The sequence below is a fragment of the Leptodactylus fuscus genome, chromosome 9 (genome assembly GCF_031893055.1).
Source record: "Leptodactylus fuscus isolate aLepFus1 chromosome 9, aLepFus1.hap2, whole genome shotgun sequence".
Taxonomy (NCBI): Eukaryota; Metazoa; Chordata; class Amphibia; order Anura; family Leptodactylidae; genus Leptodactylus; species Leptodactylus fuscus.
This window is the reverse complement of record NC_134273.1, coordinates 34,742,110-34,760,930: the sequence shown is the minus strand read 5'-3', so window position 1 is coordinate 34,760,930 and position 18,821 is coordinate 34,742,110. Positions and strand designations below refer to the sequence as shown.

At 41.4% G+C, this 18,821-nt stretch overlaps 1 protein-coding gene across 12 annotated transcripts in view; it reads right to left on the bottom strand.

Annotated features, from left to right (window-relative positions):
• The window catches only part of IQSEC1 (IQ motif and Sec7 domain ArfGEF 1), a 468,208-nt gene that overhangs the window by 89,891 nt on the left and 359,496 nt on the right, over nt 1-18,821 (bottom strand). The window contains exon 1 of one of the 12 annotated variants that reach the window (XM_075286935.1): nt 8,692-8,836. The exons of 10 other annotated variants lie outside the window; for them this stretch is intronic. The gene's annotated coding sequence lies outside the window, so the exon portion shown is untranslated. Of the gene's footprint in view, nt 1-8,687; nt 8,837-18,821 lie in introns of those variants that run through there. One more of the 12 variants, XM_075286936.1, reaches the window with a different exon arrangement.

Sequence of the window (18,821 nt, the reverse complement as noted above, 5' to 3'; positions counted from 1 at the left end):
AAATGACTTGATGTATGATGGCTGTAAAATGTAATTTACCAGTGGAAGACACTGCTTTATCTGCAGAGTGCCTGGAAAAGTCTTATAAATAGACACAGATGCCGGAAATACAGTAGATATTAGAACTTATTGAAAGGGGTTGTTCAGACACACTCTCTCCCTTCATCTGACATTGGATGTAAATGACATTGCACAATGGGCATCACAGTGGTGGAGCAAGGACCTACACATGATATACACAGGGCACCTGCACATGATATACACAGGGCACCTACACATGATATATACACAGGGCACCTGCACATGATATACACAGGGCACCTGCACATGATATACACAGGGCACCTGCACATGATATATACACAGGGCACCTGCACATGATATATACACAGGGCACCTGCACATGATATATACACAGGGCACCTGCACATGATATATACACAGGGCACCTGCACATGATATACACAGGGCACCTGCACATGATATACACAGGGCACCTACACATGATATATACACAGGGCATCTACACATGATATACACAGGGCAGCTACACATGATATACACAGGGCAGCTACACATGATATACACAGGGCACCTACACATGATATACACAGGGCACCTACACATGATATACATAGGGCCCCTACACATGATATACACAGGGCACCTACACATGATATACACAGGGCAGCTACACATGATATACACAGGGCACCTACACATGATATACACAGGGCACCTACACATGATATACACAGGGCACCTACACATGATATACACAGGGCACCTACACATGATATACACAGGGCACCTACACATGATATACACAGGGCAGCTACACATGATATACACAGGGCACCTACACATGATATACATAGGGCCCCTACACATGATATACACAGGGCACCTACACATGATATACACAGGGCACCTACACATGATATACACAGGGCAGCTACATATGATATACACAGGGCACCTGCATATGATATACACAGGGCATGTAATAATTGTCTCTGCAGTGTAACCCTTAGCATGCAGTTGCTCCTATATGTGTCCAATATCAGATTGGGAGGGGAGTACACCTAAACATGTGTGTGGTCAGTATAAGGCCATGTAAATAGAACTTTTGGAGGTCAACTGGAGCCTGCAGAGGTTATGTCTTTTTGGATGATACGACCATAGTGTCTGGTGACTTACCATCAATACAGTGAATCAATAAAGGTTCTGTAGTGGGGTCTCTAATTGGTTTGGGGCTCCTTGAAGAAGTTTTGGAGCCATTGAGTTTGCTATAAGATCCCAATCTTTCAAGATGCTCAATTAAGGAAATAAGGGCTGGTATAGATTCCCAATGAAACACTAGGGGGGATTCTTACCACTTGATAAAGGACTTTTTTGTAAAATAGGCAAAGCAATACGATGGGCCGCTCAGCACACTGGCTGCAGCAGGGGGATTAGCCTTTATACAATGGCCAGAGACTGAAGGTAACAGCTGAAATAACAGTCTCATTATGTACCAGAAACAAAGAGGAGCAGCGTAGGCCCGGGATAATTTATCTGTATTGTGCTCACTTTGATCTGACATTTTCAGCTCACAAAATGTCTCACGTAGTCAATCAATCTCTTGTGAATAACTAACAAACATACCTGTCTGACCGCCCATCTTGGAAAGCGGCTCCATTGCTCTGCAAATGCTTTTTATTGTTATTTTCAAATTGCCTTCCATTTTCCAATGTCAATTGACTCTCTGTAAAGAGCAGCTACATATAGATAGAAGGCTATTATTGTCAGCTTTGTGCGTGTGATCAATTTACGTAAAATTCTATAGAAGCGCATTCTAACTTAATGTGAAGAATCAAATATGAACTTTCTTGTTCACATTCTTTTTTATATACAGATTTATGTGTATGTCATTACAATAGGCGGCTGGTGAGGACATTGTAAATGCCCGCTATATTCATTATGCTCCCATGTTTATGGGTAGAGTTTGTTAAGCCCTTAAAGGAAACCTGTCACCAGGATAGTCTTCCTTAAGATAATGACATCTACTGTGTGTAACATCTTAACAAAACTGGACTAATGAGCAGGAATGCATAGGTATAATGTCAAACCTGCTGATTTCGGTATGGGGTGTCCAGATGTCATTTTCAACATGTTGATTCTTTTGCGGTTTCTGGTAATAACTAGAGATGAGCGAACACTGTTCGGATCAGCCGATCCGAACAGCACGCACCCATAGAAATGAATGGAAGCACCTGTGACGCTGACTTTGCCGGCGGCCGTCCGGCGTCACAGGTGCTTCCATTCATTTCCATGGGTGCGTGCTGTTCAGATCGGCTGATCGGAACAGTGTTCGCTCATCTCTAGTAATAACCCGCCACCAGAGCTACCTGGCAATGGCTTACTTCCCTCTCCTTATTGAGAAAACAGCATGCGTGAGTAGGAGATATTCAGAATGAAGAGCTGTCAGCCGATACTATCCTAGGGTAAGAAGAACATATAGAGGAAAGGCTACTGTTTAGGTTACCGTCATGGCCTCCATTCATAACTAATTCATTTTCGAATAGAACCCACCAAGTCTTGATAGATCAAATTGACATATTACAGTACATCAAGTTTTTATCATACTCCATTGCCAATAAAAACACTAGAAAACCAAATAGAATGGAACAGAACTAGAGATGAGCGAACACTATTCGAAACAGCCGTTTCGAATAGCACGCTCCCATAGAAATGAATGGAAGCGGCTACGTCCATTTATTTCTATGGGAGCGTGCAATTCGAAACGGCTGTTTTGAATAGTGTTCGCTCATCTCTAAACAGAACACAAGTGTAAAAAGACCTTCAAAGGGTAGCCATGTCTATCCGCTGTCTATATACTGGGTACATTTGTGTCCTTTGAGGACTCCTCATGGGGCCCTATGAATGGATCCTTAAAATGCCAGTATTCCATAGATTATAATGCAGGTTCTGTTAGGATTTCTGGTTTTCCCCATATATACTGGGGAACATTTACCATTACTGTCAAATTTTTTTTATTTTTATGTGGATTGTGAGCCCCACAAAGAGCTCACAATGTACCGTACATTTTTCCCTATCAGTATGTCTTTTGAATATGGGATGGAAATCCATGCAAACACAGGGAGAACATACAAACACCTTGCAGATGGTTTTATGCCCTTGGCGGGATTTGAACACCAGGACTCCAGTGCTGCAAGGCTGCAGTGCTAACCACTGAGCCACTGTGTGGCCCCTTACTGTCGAATTTTGCACCCGGTTCGTAGTTTTAGACATATTTATAAATCTGTCGTATGGTCCTTCATAAATATGGAGTGAAAGTATCAAGCCTCGCCATGAGACAAATATTTGCACAAGACATGTAGACAAAATCTGTGGACAAAAACTTAGCTCACAGGCTGTAAGGAAGAAATATTTGGTGCTTGCTTCAAAAACCCTGCAATTCTTGGCACAACATAGGCAGACACCAATCATCTCTCGCTTATTGAGGAGACAAATATGTGGCGCACAATGGGAATTTATGGCACACAAAGTTCTCTTCTGTTTCTTAAATGTGTGATAAAGTTAGACCCTTCTAAATAAAGCCTATTCTTCTGCACTTTTTTTAAAAAATGTTGACCCTGTCATATTTTTCTGTTCTTTCTGTTGTAAATGTTGTACACCATAAATTTTGGCGCAAAAGTAGACGGAACATTGTTGGACTTCTACTGATAAATATGCCCCACTATACCTAATAGTAAGTATAAAGTACTAATAGAAACACCATTCACAAAGAATAAGTAACAATCCTTCATGTTTAGTCTAATCCACTTGAAAATCCACACAGAGATAAATAAAATCAAGATATCGTCTACAAATGTCAAGTGGCGCTCTCAAGGAAAGAGTGTAGGAAGGCAAATATTTCCTCAGTTCTTTTCACTAAAACCATCAGGTTCACCCGATAAAATGAAATGTAATGGTTTAGCTTATGGTAAAACAAATCGTACAGATATCATAGAGACGTCAAGGGTTGGATCTCCACCATGTTGTCAGTCTGTGGGAGGGAAATCAAAGGTTCGAAAATAGACGTCTCTTTTACATAAGGGTCTATTGAGAAAGGGAACTTCAAAGAGGCTGTCTAATGAGCCCGTAATATTAATTATTCACCGTCTGTCTAGTATCAAAGAGCAGAGATAAAGGTGTGGGATTCAGGAGGTGGTTTGAGGGGTCTCTTTTCTTTCATCATTTCAATCCGCTGAAGTTAAGAGAATTTTTTGGGGGTGTTAATATATATGAGATTTAGTTGACCTATTATAGTTGGGGATTGACTATGTGAAATATTTGCTCAGAGTAAGAGAAAAACCCCAACGCCTGTGCCTGCAGTAATACCTCCTTCAGTAATGATGTAAAACACCATGTTGAACATCTGGGTGCAGCTACACCTCACAGAGGGTTACGTCAACCAAAATGCTTAATTCTATTGTTAATTTAGCCCTTGTTTTAATATATAGGTAATTTACATTTTGATTAGATATTCATTTGAACCTAATACAACAGTAACATCTGTAGTGGACGACGACCCATCTAAGGTAATAGGTTTTTTTTCGTCATGCTAAGATCTATTATCATATACATAGGATGTGGTCTCACTATGGAAGCCATACATTTCAACATCCTTAATATTATAAATGTGAAAGTTTGTGTGTTTGGATGTTTGTTCCACTATCACTCCGCAACGTCCGAATGGATTTCAATGAAATATCACACATGCCGGCATCGCTGGAGCCCAGCGCGCGGCGTGGGGTAGACAGAAGGTTGGGGAGGGTGTGTACACGTAGGAACAGGGTGGCAGAGGTGGTGTGGGAAGGGGGGGAGAAGGGGCCCGGAGTCCCTGGTTCGGGAGGTAGACGGGAGCAAGTGAATGGGAGAGCGTGTAAGGAAAAAAGTGGAGAGTCCAGGGGCGAGAGGAACGGTAGTGGGTCGGCAGGGTGCAAGGTCGAGGTCCATCGATGCACTGGTGTTGCACGGGCCCACTGCGTCCACACGGCAAATGCGGGTATAGCTAGTACATGCATAAAAATAAAAAGTTGAGTCCACTAGAGAAGAGGTGGCTCAATATTAGTTGCTTTTCTTTATAGTGACATCCTTTGAAGTCCATTTTTGTCTATTTTTACTTCTGAAGTAGACTCTTGAAACAGAATTACAGGTCAGGCTCTGTAGATATCATGTTTATGCATACCTGCCAACTCTCTTGGAACATCTATGAGGCTCCCAAAAACAGGGGTGACCTCCCAAACTCTCAGAAGAGTGTGCAAAGTCTCCTGAGTGTGGTAGAATCCTCTTGCACCCCCCCAGGATAGAATGTCTTTTATTACATGACTTGAGCACTTTTTGTGCTGGTTACAGCCTATAAAGAGGGAGTGGCCTGCACCCAAAGTGTCCACGTCACAAAAGTAGTCATCGACCCAGCCATGGGGGGTGACTTCATTCTGCACACTGTTCTTTCGGGTCTTCATTTATGACCTCTATTTAACATCTGCATTTGGATTTATACATTCATACAGTGGTGGCATCTGTTACCCTTAGGGTCCCTTTGTAAGAAAAAAAAAACAAAAAAAACAAGACATCTTTTACTGGATATTGTCATAGTCTACTATGTTATTCAATACTGATGTATACCGGCCAGATGGAGTCCAAATGGGAACTATTTTGGATTCTGTCAGGGTAATTTAACCTTATAACCACATTTAACTGTATGTCAGAAGCTTTCCATAAGCACTACATAAACATACATCACAAATATGATATGAACATAACCTCACATGTATGTATAAGAAAATAAATTGTGCCAACCTAAAACGGTTCACCAGCATATTACATCTGAAGGTCATGAATTCATTTCACTCTCTCCAATATGAGAGAGACCAAAGTCTTGGAAACCCTTTTATACATCCTTCCAGTCTTATTAGCGTCAAAACTCTTCCCCTGACAACGTGTGAAATCTCTTTTGATCTTGCCATGTTGCACTTGAACAGAATTCTTTTGTTACGAGCAGTCAACCAAATTGTTTTCTGATAAGTCAGAGCAGATCAAACTCACACCTGAACTGAGCAGGACACGACTCAAATCACTGCTTACAGAGATCAATAACTTCACAGGCTCGATATTGTCAGAGGATCAAATACTTTTGCCATCAATGACCTTGCTTGCTTAGAAAATATAAAACTCTCAGCTGTTTTTTAAATAAAGTTTTTATGTTTTTGCTTAATTTTCCTTGTCACTGTCTGTATTAAAAAATAACCCTTAAATCTTGCAGTTTTCACAGAGCTTCATAAAAGTCTGGTACTTCCTGTTGTGTAGACCCTGCACAGTAACATGAGCATAGGTCACAGAGTATGCCCACGACATAGGTCACAGAGCATGCCCACAACAGTCCTCCATAAAAGTGAATAAAGACAATAAATGTCCCCTATGATCCATGTGGCTGTTGTAAAGCATCTCTATAAATGTTGTTAATACAAGAGCAGGCAAGATAGACTGCTCCATACTCATGTACATGTTGTTATGGCCTACTTGGGCTGTGGAGTTAGTAGGCCAAACCACTCCTACTCCGACTCTTTATAAAATGTCTGACAGTCAGAAGTAGGGTTGAGCCGATCTTGAGATTTCAAGATCGATTTTAAAATCCGATTTCCCATAATTTTCCAGCCGATTTCGATCGTGAAATTTGCTCGATCGTTGATCGGAATCCGATCTTTTCCGATCCCGATCCTCAATCCTAGTTAATGCTTCACTTTTAGGGTTGAGCCGATCTTGAGATAACCTCCAATCTTGATCCCGCTGGAAAAGATCGGGTTGGAATTCTGATCGCGAAATTTACTCGATCGCCGATCGGGAATCCGATCTTTTCTGATCCCGATCGCTCAACCCTAGTCAGAAGAAGTAAAGAGCCTCTAATTCATGAAAAGCCAGTGATTGAATTTCTATGAGAGTAAATATGTAACAAACTACTAAATATATATATATATATATATATATATATATATATATATATATATATATCCAATTCATAACACAATCTGATTAAAAATAGTTAATCGTTTTATTTTCAATCTGGAGTCAGAAATTTGTCCTGATTCTACCGCCCCATGGCCTAATTGTTTTAAATAATATCCAAGCAACATACATGATATACTATATAGAAAGCAATATAAATAAGTCCATACCAGTCCAAAGAACTAAAAAAGTTATTTACAGCATCCAATTATGAAGAAGGTTATATATATATATATATATATATATATATTTTTTTTATTAAACATTCAGGTACAATGTTTTGGATAATACAAAAAGCCTTTTATCAAGAATATGCTTATTGCAAACCGAACCTGTGGCGTTGGCAGGGAGGACTTGATGAAAGGGAGGACTAAGGACAGATTCACATGGCCAAGTTTGGGCCAGAAAACTGTGTGTCTGTGGAACCAGCCTTAAGGGGCTTAGGCCTTCACCTCTCGATTCCATCCAGAATTGGAGGAATGTTGAGAACACTTCCACTGTCCATATGTGATCAATGACACTAGTTGAAGGACAAATGACCACTGTCTATACATGTGCAATGACACCAGTCGAAAAACAAGCAAATGAACAAAAAAAAATGAACAGGACCTCCTTCTATCCAGACACTTCAGACTAAAGTATGTGAACACCTTAAGGCTATGACACTGTTACTTAGGAGAAGTTCCACAACACTTTTTTTTCCCCAAGGACTCTATCAATTCTGATCCATTCAGTGGACTTCAAACTACAGCCTTGGCCTGAGTGAGCATAAGAAAGGGCAATAATGCTATTTATATAATACATCTGTATCATACAAAATAATGGTAATATCTGTGACATTAATTTAACAATGTCACACAAGGGCTCAACGTTGCACCATCAACCAGAATATTAGTAGTTATAATGGTATACAGTATAATAAGATTTCTTTACATGCATTGGAAGGGGTTAATAGGGAGCAATGAATTGATGAGTATATCATGTTTTAGATGTCTATAGAACACAAGGGTCATTGGAACATTATAGACAAGGTTACGGTAAAAAAGGACTTTTACTTTCAGAGACTTCTCTTACTGCACATTATAAACCCTCAACAAAACAGAACAAAACACAAGTATCACAAATGTATATCCGATGGAAATACAACGGAGGAGAAATAACATATATCCAAGTAAGTAACATAACTAGGATATTATCACAAACACTATGACAACTGTTACTAGGTAATAACAATTCCTTATCAATTCTACTAGCATAATAAACCTAATAATATCATAACAGCAATAATACAAAAGATTCCGAGGAACAAGCCATAAACGTTTCCTAGCACACAAGAATCTTCACAGTCATAAAGCAATAGGCCCAATACACAATAGACAAGCCACAGATCAAGGGTTTTATTTGATATCTGGACGTCTAATGTACTTCATGGAAATAGCAGATCCCGACTTGTCAGGGTGTCTCCGTCAGTCACACAAGGGTTAATGGGTGAATAACAATACTCCGCATTCATACAGAGGAGTCTCCTCCACAACATGCAGAAGAGCAGACATTGCAGACGCTCACTGCTGCTAAACTGCCCTGCTAAATCATTGTGTCTCCTGCGGCGCAGTGTCCTGCACTGCATCAGTCACCTACCTCTGACTCCATCCGTGCCCAGGCAGGCGACAAAGAGAGAGGATCTGCCGTTCAGGTGGAGCGTTGCCCGTGTCACTTTGCAGTGGATACTCCGTAATGACACAGGAAAAACAAAGCTTTGTGCTTGTATAGGAGGATGCAGCTAGGTCAGTCCCTCATTGTCGAGCAACGTACAAGATATACCATACAGTACGGCTCAGCACATTGTAGAGATGGGCTGGACCGTATAGCTCAAACGCTCGTCCACTACCAACGGGGTAATTCCCAACCTCTATGCCAATTGCAGACATTAGGCAACCTTATTGCAAGGTCAAAGGCCTTCTCATCCTTGCAAGACATATTCTGAGGCTTAAGAGATTGGAGCTGAACTGTACATAACAGATGATGCGGCACGTGACTTAATGGAATTAAATGAGTCTTTCCTTCACAAGGATGGTTACTTAATGGAATTAAACTGCTCTGTGTGTCCCAAGCGCTTACGAAAACCTAATATATCGACACCAAATGATTTCATTCCAGAGATACATAGCAATCCGTGGAGGAGGAATCCCCTGTCACTAATTTATAGGATACAACCAAATCTGTAACAAGGAGATAAAACTTCCATCATAGACTCAGATGAGAAGTACCGCCTGCACAAGATCTCTGCAGATCTCCCTCCCCGTGTCCCCTAGCAGCCAATAGTGCTTAGTATATAAGAGGAATCTCATTACCTATGCAGGTAGAGGACCCTGGCACGCTCATTTCACAGGGTTATGGACAATGTAGCATTCAGTAACTTCAGAGTTTTCTATATGTGCGGCTGACTCAGGGTGTACTTCCTTAAAACTGGTTTAGCGACACAGAATGTTAACCCCTGCCTCACCGCACGCCTCGACAAATGCAGAACTGCGTTCCTAGGTGGCACCGATGTCCACAGGGCAAAATGCAAACATGACAGCTATTTAACCCCTTCGTGACCATCAGTGCCTTTCTCCATCGCATAGGAATCTCTGTTATGTGTCCAAATAGGTGTAGTCATGGGAGGCTATAATTATCATAGGGCACTCATGAACACATCTAATGACTGACTTCTACATCGGTGCCAAAGGATGACTTCAGCAGCGTGATCTCACCGAATGTTATGTAGCAACGTTCACGTAACATGTGCAACTTTTCCCACCTTGGGTGGCATTTCAGGAGGAGCAGATAAAAAATTGTGTAACTGTCCCAGTTAACTTCTGTCACAGTTGTACTATAGTTGGAGAATGGAACTTTGGCACAGATATAAGATCTATGGGTATCAACACTGCACCCACCTAAAGCTATCATGTAGACTGGGACTACTGTTACTTTCAGGGATTGTAAAAACACTAATAAAAGTCTAGGTCCTACATATAGCATGTAACTGAATCTCCAGCCATAATAATGGAAAGAAAGACCTAAAAATCACTTCGGTAAAGAAAAACAATGGAAGTCTTTCTCTTCTCTCAAGGGGGTCAGCCCTTTTGGTGTACTTTTATACTGCATGGACAGTAGGACCCAAGCTCTCCATCGGAGGGCACACATAAAGTGGGAGTAGATGGGCTCACATCATACATTGATAAAGAAGAAGAGAACAGCTCCGTCTCCCTGACTGCACATGTATAGATAAGAGATAAGATATTCCTTTAATAGTCCCACAATGGGGAAATTTCAGTGATACAGTTTCATAGATGGTACAGTAGTATATAACAAGAGAGAAACACATACAAGCTCATGGCAGATAGAGAAATCCTAGGAATCATAGCAACTAAAAAGAAAGAAACACAGACACACTGCAGGATCATTTAGTTCTCTGTGCAGATTGATGTTAATAATAATAATAATTCTAATAATAATACAGCCGACTTGGTTGTAGGACACGAGGAGGGGGGTCACAGTATGTGGATATAACAAGCAGAAATTTTTGCAGAGGTGGGGGACATATGCAGCTATCATGATAACATGTGGTAGTTCCTTTGGTAGGTGGTGAGATCTCCTGCTCACAGCTGATAGTTTGGTATCTTGTATCAGCACTATTGTCCTTTTAACCACAAAAAATGCCCCAAATGTCCTTCATCACAAGCCCTGCTCCTCCTTACCACAGTGTTCTACTGCCCCAAGGAAGTCAGAGACCATCCAGGTATACATGGTGCTGCTCTCTTGCCAAGCTTCCATAACTCCTGGGGTAGGTGGGTGATGGTAGGTTCCCAGGTTGTAACAGTGTCCCACGTGTCCACAGTAATAGAAAGAAATACCAGTCAGCTGTAGCATCTTCACACATCAGCAATTGACGCCAGAAATCATCTCCTTGAACGAAGAAGTCCGCATTTCCATGTAGGTTTCTCTTCCATGCCGCATGTTGAGCCATGCTGTCCTAGCTGGGGGATGGTAACAGGCACATGTGGAAACCAGCTGAACCAGGTCTTGAGTCCATGCTTTACAATGGAAACAAAAAGGAACAAAAAAAAAAAAAACTCCACAGGGTCTTCCATTCGATTTATAGTTGCTAAATTCATAGTGCTAGATTGCTTGGTTACCGGATTCTTGAAGATACAGAGAAAAAGAGTGAAAAAGGAAAGAAAAGTTTGCTCCCAGCTTGGAGCACTGCATCAAGGCAGCCAGCCTCTCAGGGGGCGGCGCCTAAAAGTAGTCTATAGTGTATAGTCTATTTGTAGAGGACAGTATTGTACACTGTCCCCCAGCAGACAGAGATGGTACTTTCTCTAGCTGCTCATATGCTCAGCTGCTCATATGATGGTGTGTGAAGCATCATAAAACTGATAGCAAAGCAAAGAGAAGGTGACATGTAACATCTAAGTAAGGCTACATCTGCAACAGAGTCATCGTCGCAAAGTGGCAGAGGAAAAGTCTTGCCCAGAAAAGTTCTTCCCTCTGCCGATTTCAGTTTAAAAGCGATGGACACCCAGTAGACCCCCATTATGATATAACTGGATCCATTGGGCTCCTTGTGTAACCGCTGTTTTAGCGGCCTGCCTCTCTGTTGTTCAGGCCCCCCAACAGACCCAAAAACGGAGAGCAAGTACTAGTATGAACCAAGCAATAGAGTATTAATAGACCTAGACAGAATGAGTGCGTTATATATAAATGAAGTGCAGAATGGGAAAGACAGTCAGGTGAGGGGTGAGGGATGGAAAATACTTGTATTCCTATGCAATAACAATTCTAAAACGTTTTCTCAAAACTTTATGTTGTGCCATACCTCCTCCTAGACATTTATTGGTAAAGTGACAGCTGGGTGTTATGAGTTGGGCTGTGTCCCTAAAAACTGTCCAATCAGTGCTGGCAATGTCAGATTGTGTAGGACACGCCCCTATGACAAGAGGGATATTAATGCCCAATTGTCAATTACACCACACAGTGCAGTTATAAAAAAGAATGGTGATTTAAGCTGAAGCACCAGGAGGCATAAGCACCGACGCATTTTACAGTCCGTGCAAAGTGGATGGGGTTCTAGCAAATCTCATCCAAATATTGCAGAAAAACACCCACAGTGGAAATGTTGCGATTTCCAAAAAACTGTTGAGTTGTTAATTATACCTTTGGAAATACTGCTGGTTTCCGTATAGGTAGAATTGAAGCAGAAAGTCTGCTGCGGCCTGCAACATGGGGCCATAGCCTTAAAGGGGAATATGTGCATGCAATGAAGCAGTCATTTTAGAAGAGTATTATTTAAAGAGGCCCTTTCACCTTCTGGGGCACATGCAGTGTAATATACGTCTAGAAAGCTTTCACGTTCTGTGCCCTGGGTGAAGAGCTCTTGGTGCCGTTACTGTAGCTCTTCACTGTCAGAAGGGCGTTTCTGACAGTCAGTCAGGAACGCCCTTCCTCACAGTAGCATCTATTGCGCTGTACTGTGTGAGGGGGCATTGCTTACCGCCCAGCGATTGCGCTGAGGAACCCCCCCAGTACTGGTCTATGGACGAGTACTATCAGGAGGGGAAGAAAGCATTCCTCACCGCTCTTACAGTACAGCGCTATAGACGCTGCTGTGAGGAGGGCGTTCCTGACTGACTGTCTGGAACACCCTTCTGACAGTGAAGAGCTACGTTACCGGCACTAATAACACTTCACTGGGGGCACAGAACGTGAAAGCTGATAGTGCGCTGAATTCAGCACACTGGTAGCTTTCTAGTGGTGTATTACCCAGGAGGTTAAAGGTCCTCTTTAAGGGATACAGAACTCCTGCCAGCACCACAACCATTTATTATCTACATGGTCACAGAGTCTCTTCTGTATACATATCTGCTCCTGGTACTACAGCTGGTCCAATTTACCCAACAGGCCAACATAAAGAATATTATTTAGTGAAAAAATGCTACTGTTTTTTAGTATTATTAATCTGTCGCTATATATTTCATATATTTATGTTGCTGGGTGTGACCGCAACTTTTACATCCTCTATTCTGAGAAATTAACAGTATATTAGGAAGTTGCCTGTTATGAAATTTGCTGATATATTATTTACAGTAAATTGACTCACATGTGGAGTATCACATGAGACCCTCTGAACGCTAAGGTTGGCGTTTCAAGGGATTATGTCATATCAAAAACATAGTCTTAGATTTGGGCAAATTCAAATGCATTGAATGCAAAATGTTAGAGGATCTAATGAGAGTTTAGGCATAAAATCTGCACCTAAATCCTAGGAAATTCTACATGTGCGAACATCCCCCTATTAGTCTGTCCAATGAAGACTTCACTCTATGAAAAACAGCAATTTACAGATTTCCTTTTGTGCTATACTGGGAATCAGAAGTCAGGTAGTTACGGTGAGTCATGATAACTGTATGTCAAAGAGAGTCATTAGGCCGCAGGCTACACTCACTGTATCTATATAGCAAGGACTATACATACAGGATGTATAGAATTATGGAGATTTACTAGTCACGTGTGAATCCTGTTGATGAGACATGAGAAGTCAATAGCCTGCTTCATGTACTGACCCTCTCTACTGTAAAGCTGCCCATACACGAGACTGGTGATTTCTCCTGGAGAAGAAAAATGTTATTGAGGTCTGGGAGGAATTCAGGGGGTGCATTACATAGAGCCTCAAAAAACTTTTTATAACATGAAATAGAACTTACTGTAGAGGGACAGTCCCTACTTTTCATCTGCATTCTTTGTACCTATCTTCTCAAAAAAAATAAAAAATCAGTGGTGGAGAAGTGATAAGTAAAACTTGACTCCAGTTCCTTAAAGGGGTTGTCCATCTGAACAAGTTGGTGAGTGGACAGGTGCACCCACAGACTGAGAGTCACGGTGGTGGACACTGCAGAACATTTACATATTAACTATCTGTGTACATGTTATTTGTGGAGTGTTGTGGAAAGCTGGGGATTTCCTTTACAAGTTATGACATGTTGTGAAGTATCTATTGAGAGGTCTTGTGCTTAGTAGGAAAGGAAGGTCAGGGCTTGAGTGTCCTGTTCTGAAAGGGCCCATTTGCAGCTGTGACCCTTGTTCCTACAGCGCAGGACTAGTAGGTGGTACCTTACATGAGATCAAAGACAAAAAGCAGACAACCGGAATCATTCTTTATCACTCTATATGGAATTTCCTCACCAAGTGAAGCTACAGAAACACTCACAAGGTTGGTATTTTATGACACAGCGAATATGTACAGAAATACAAACTAGAAAGCAGCAGATTCAATTCACCAGATAGCAAGAGACTGTAATGTAATCCACATACAATACAAATAAAGATATACATTGGTGAAGTTTGTGTTCTTAGTCCGCCACTCATTCCTAACTCAGAGGCCCTACTGTATATAGAATTGTTACCGTGTTCACGTAGGACAAAAGGATAAAGGATGACAACATTTGTCCCAACACTATGGTATGTACCTCCAACTTTTAGGCTGTTTCCATAAACCCCTTTTGGTATGGGTTTCTCGGGATGTGCCTGATTGGTTAAGATTGTTTCTGGAACGTTAAGACAAGCCTCAACTTACAACATCTGCAGCAAAGACCCTCATAGCCCTACATTGGAGGAGTACTCAGCCACCCACAGGCCCTTCCCTACTGGCTCGTGTTAAGGATGTAAGGTGTCTGGAGTCTCTCACGGCTACACTGAATAATATGGTGGAGTGTTTCCAGTCCATTTGGGACCCATGGGACACGTACTGTACTGTTCATGGTCCCTGATCTCGTGAACAGGAGCAAGTGTCAGGATTAGCAATCCCATAAATCTCAGCAAAGGTGAAGTTGTGCTTCAATACAGTGTGCAAAAATTACTAGCCACTATTGTATGCGGCCCAAGAATGCTATTTTAGACTTGGGCTACATAGGACATGTACCAGTATTACATAACACTGCAATATAGTGTTAGTCACACCGAATGAGAGTGAATATGGTCATGTTGCCACCCATGAGGTTTCATGACCACAGCTCAAGAATCAGCAGATCCATCCCTGGGTGTTAATTAAAGGGATTATCTGGTAATATGATATTGATTGTTGTGGCCTATTCACTAATTACCAAGCACAGCGCTATACACTGTCTAGTGGCTGAGCTTGGTATTACAGGTCATGCCCATTAATTTCAGTGGAACTCAGCTGCAGAATGGGCATATAACACATGGATGTGATGTCACTGGCCTGAAGAAGAAGTGGAGCTAATATCACAGTCCCAGACAACCCCTTTAGGCTAAGGTCCCGAGTTGATTTTGCTGCGTTTTTTTTTAGCCAAAGTCTGGAGTGGGTTTAACAGAAGAGAAAGTCTAGAAGCTTCCTTTATATTTTCCACTCCCTTTCAAGCAACTCCTGACTTTGGCTCAAAAAAAAAAAAACACTAAAAAATTTGCAACTAAAAACACCCTGGCCCTGCAGCGATGATGTCATCTTTTTGGCTGAAGCGATAACATGTCCTTATACACCATGCCACAAAGCAGGCAATTGCTCGCATTAGTGGCATGCAGCACATGATAGGCTGCAATGGTGACATGGTGTATATGGGCACGTCACCTCTACACCCATGTAAACACCATCGGGGAGGACAAACTGGGGAGTATCTCTTATTTTGTTAACATATGTAGAAGTGCTTGGCCATGTGAATTGGATGACCCCAATGTTGCGTGGCCAAACAACCCTAACCTAAGGATCTGGGGCCACATCCTGGCTGTTTATCTGCATTCATTTATTATCACCACCTATTTTCCAATCTCAAGGTGTGCACTGAAATCCTTCCATAGGATCCAGAAATCTCGATAACTACACGGCCGCCTCGGGCTCTGGCTGTTTTCATGTGCATTAAGTGAGGCTTTGAGTAATTACTGTACATCAACTTACACGTCAAAGAAAGACTTTGCTGGATCACAGGTTAGTAATAACCAGCAATCTCATAATGAGAGGAGAAAACGCCATGAAAGCAATGATAAAATATCCCAATAAAAGAAATGGATAGCAGTTTTATAACACCTCCCGAATGTATCACAGAATTTTATCACTCCGCCTGACATTAGTATTTTGCAGTACGTAGATTTTCACCTGAAAACACATTATACAGGAAAAAGAAATTCTCCAAAAAAAAAAAAAACCTCAATCTTAAATATTATATAGACCGTATTAAGATGGCTATAGGCAAATATCAGAGTCAGTCAGGATCAGATTAATATCTCATTGTTTGACTTCATTCCATATTAAGTGAGTAATGGCTTCATTTGATATGGTTCTTCTTAAAGTGGATGACAACCCCTTTTCAGGCCAAAGTCAGGTTGGCGAGAAGCACAGTGAGGGAAACTGTGACCAGCATGTATTATTACATGTCAACCATATGGATGAATGACTGGATGGATGGATGGATGGATGGATGGATACATGGATTGGCCAGGCTTACCAGAGAGAGAAGAGACATAAGAGCAAAGTTGTACAAGGCTGTTAAAAAGCGGTTATCCATGGAAACCCCCGGACCCCAGAGACTATAACAGGGTCTGCTAGGTTTCCGCCTGAAAAATGTGGAGAGAGAAGTCCTGCTTGTAGGAATTTCTAATCTGCAATTTTCAAGAAAAATGGGGGACGAAACCACTGAAAGCAGATGTGGATTACTCCCCATTCCCAATTTAGAATACAAGAAAGCTAAGCAAAACCTAGCGTGGATATTTTGAGCGGTTGAGAGGAACAGACACTGAAAGTATATGGTCATACTTAATATACAGTGAAGGAAATAATTATTCGATCCCTTTCTGATTTTGTAAGTTTGCCCAATGACAAAGACATGAGCAGTCTATAATGATTTAGAGAAGATCTTCAAAGAAGAGCAGACCAAAATTCCTCCTGACATGTGCGTAAACCTCATCATCAACTACAAAAACCGTCTGACTGCTGTGTGCGCCAACAAGTATTAAGCCTTGTTTGCCAGAGGGATCAAATACTTATTTCCTAATGCAAAATGCAAATACATTTATTCAATGTGATTTTCTGGATTTTATTTTGATATTCTATCTCTCACTATTAAAATTAACCTTCCCTTAAAATTATAGAAAGCTCATGTCTTTGTCAATGGGCAAACATACGAAATCAGCGAGGGATAAAATAATTATTTCCTTCACTGTATATACCAAGACATCTTGATGCATCAACTCTCCTTCAAGGGTCAGGACTCGGGTGTGATGGTTACCTCTGCAACTCTTACAGCTACAACCAAGTGTAGTCAGAAGTCAGAAACTATTACATTATTTGGTCTATCCAATCCCTTTTAGATAAATGTCCACTGAGGAAATCCAATTTGCATGGCCAGCTTTAAAATCTACTTAGTGGTAACCCACTTACTACATTATGTGGCTTCACATTACATTCAATGTCTCTCGTCCACTGTATGTAGGGTAAGTTAGTCACACCTCAGATATTAAACTCTGTTTTACTATGATGTATGGCAGAAGCGCATGTTCATACACCTCTCTACTGCCGTATGTGGTCTCAGTAGGGGACACTGTATTTCATGTGTAGACAGAACTCAACTCTGTAGGCACATTTTAGTATGCATGTACTATAACATCTTGTGCTGATATACAGTATATATATGCATGACTCCATGATACAGAGCACTATACGTGCTCATAGCAGCAAGTTTACAATGAGAGCAGGCCTAAGCTGCCAGACACCCACCCCTGACGGGGGTGACACAAGTTTTGCTTCTTTAGGATAGGTCATTAATATCAGATCAATGGGGGGGGGGGGGGGTGCCAAACTTCCAGCAGAAGTTGAGAACAGCTAATCAACCCCCACCAAGCTGATATTGATGACCTAATGCATGGATAGGTCATTATATCATAAGCCTAGAAAACCCCTTTAACTCAGCTTGCAAAGGTGCCATAGATATTTCATTTCATGCCAAACTTTAGGTTGTGATGTGTTTTATGACCAGAGAAAACTTTTAGTGCTATTCTGCTTGAATTCTATGTTTGAAGCTCCAGCTTTCCATTGGGGCATGTGATAAGGCTACATTAAGATTTTGTCGTCTTCATGTCACGTAGCGAGGCTGGAGGACATATCAGTTCCTATGAGACTCATTTACAGCCCTGATGCTACAGAATATATTGATTGTGATTATCTCTAGTAAGAGATTGATGACATTTTTAGTTAGTTTGATGCCACATGGGATGTGTTGGGTTACGCAGGTCATCTTCCCATGGCACTATCTTTCTGAATAATTATCACATATTATACGATGGACATCTTGATGGGGGTCGTCCTCTGAGTGTGCACTACACTGGGTGTTGAACATGGTTCCAGTTTTCATTCACTGTACATACAATTCCAGGGATAGTAGACCAAGGTAAAAATAAAAAATAATAGTAAATGCTATAAAGCTCAATGTAAAATCTTGTTTCTCAGACAGACATATAAAACTGCAATAGGTCTACGCTACCGAGGCATAAACTCCAAACTGAGTTCCTCAATCTTATCAGCAATGCTATAACGCCATATACCGTCTTCAGAATAGAGGTTAAAGGGACTGTCTCAGACTCAACACTTACTAAATAGGTTGTCCAGGTTTAGGATATTGATGACCTGCTGCTTTAGACACTGAGTCTAAGGCCCCACGTAGCGGGCCGCAGCAAAAAAGCGCTGTGGGAAAGACCGTGGCAGAAACACATTGTGGCTTTTC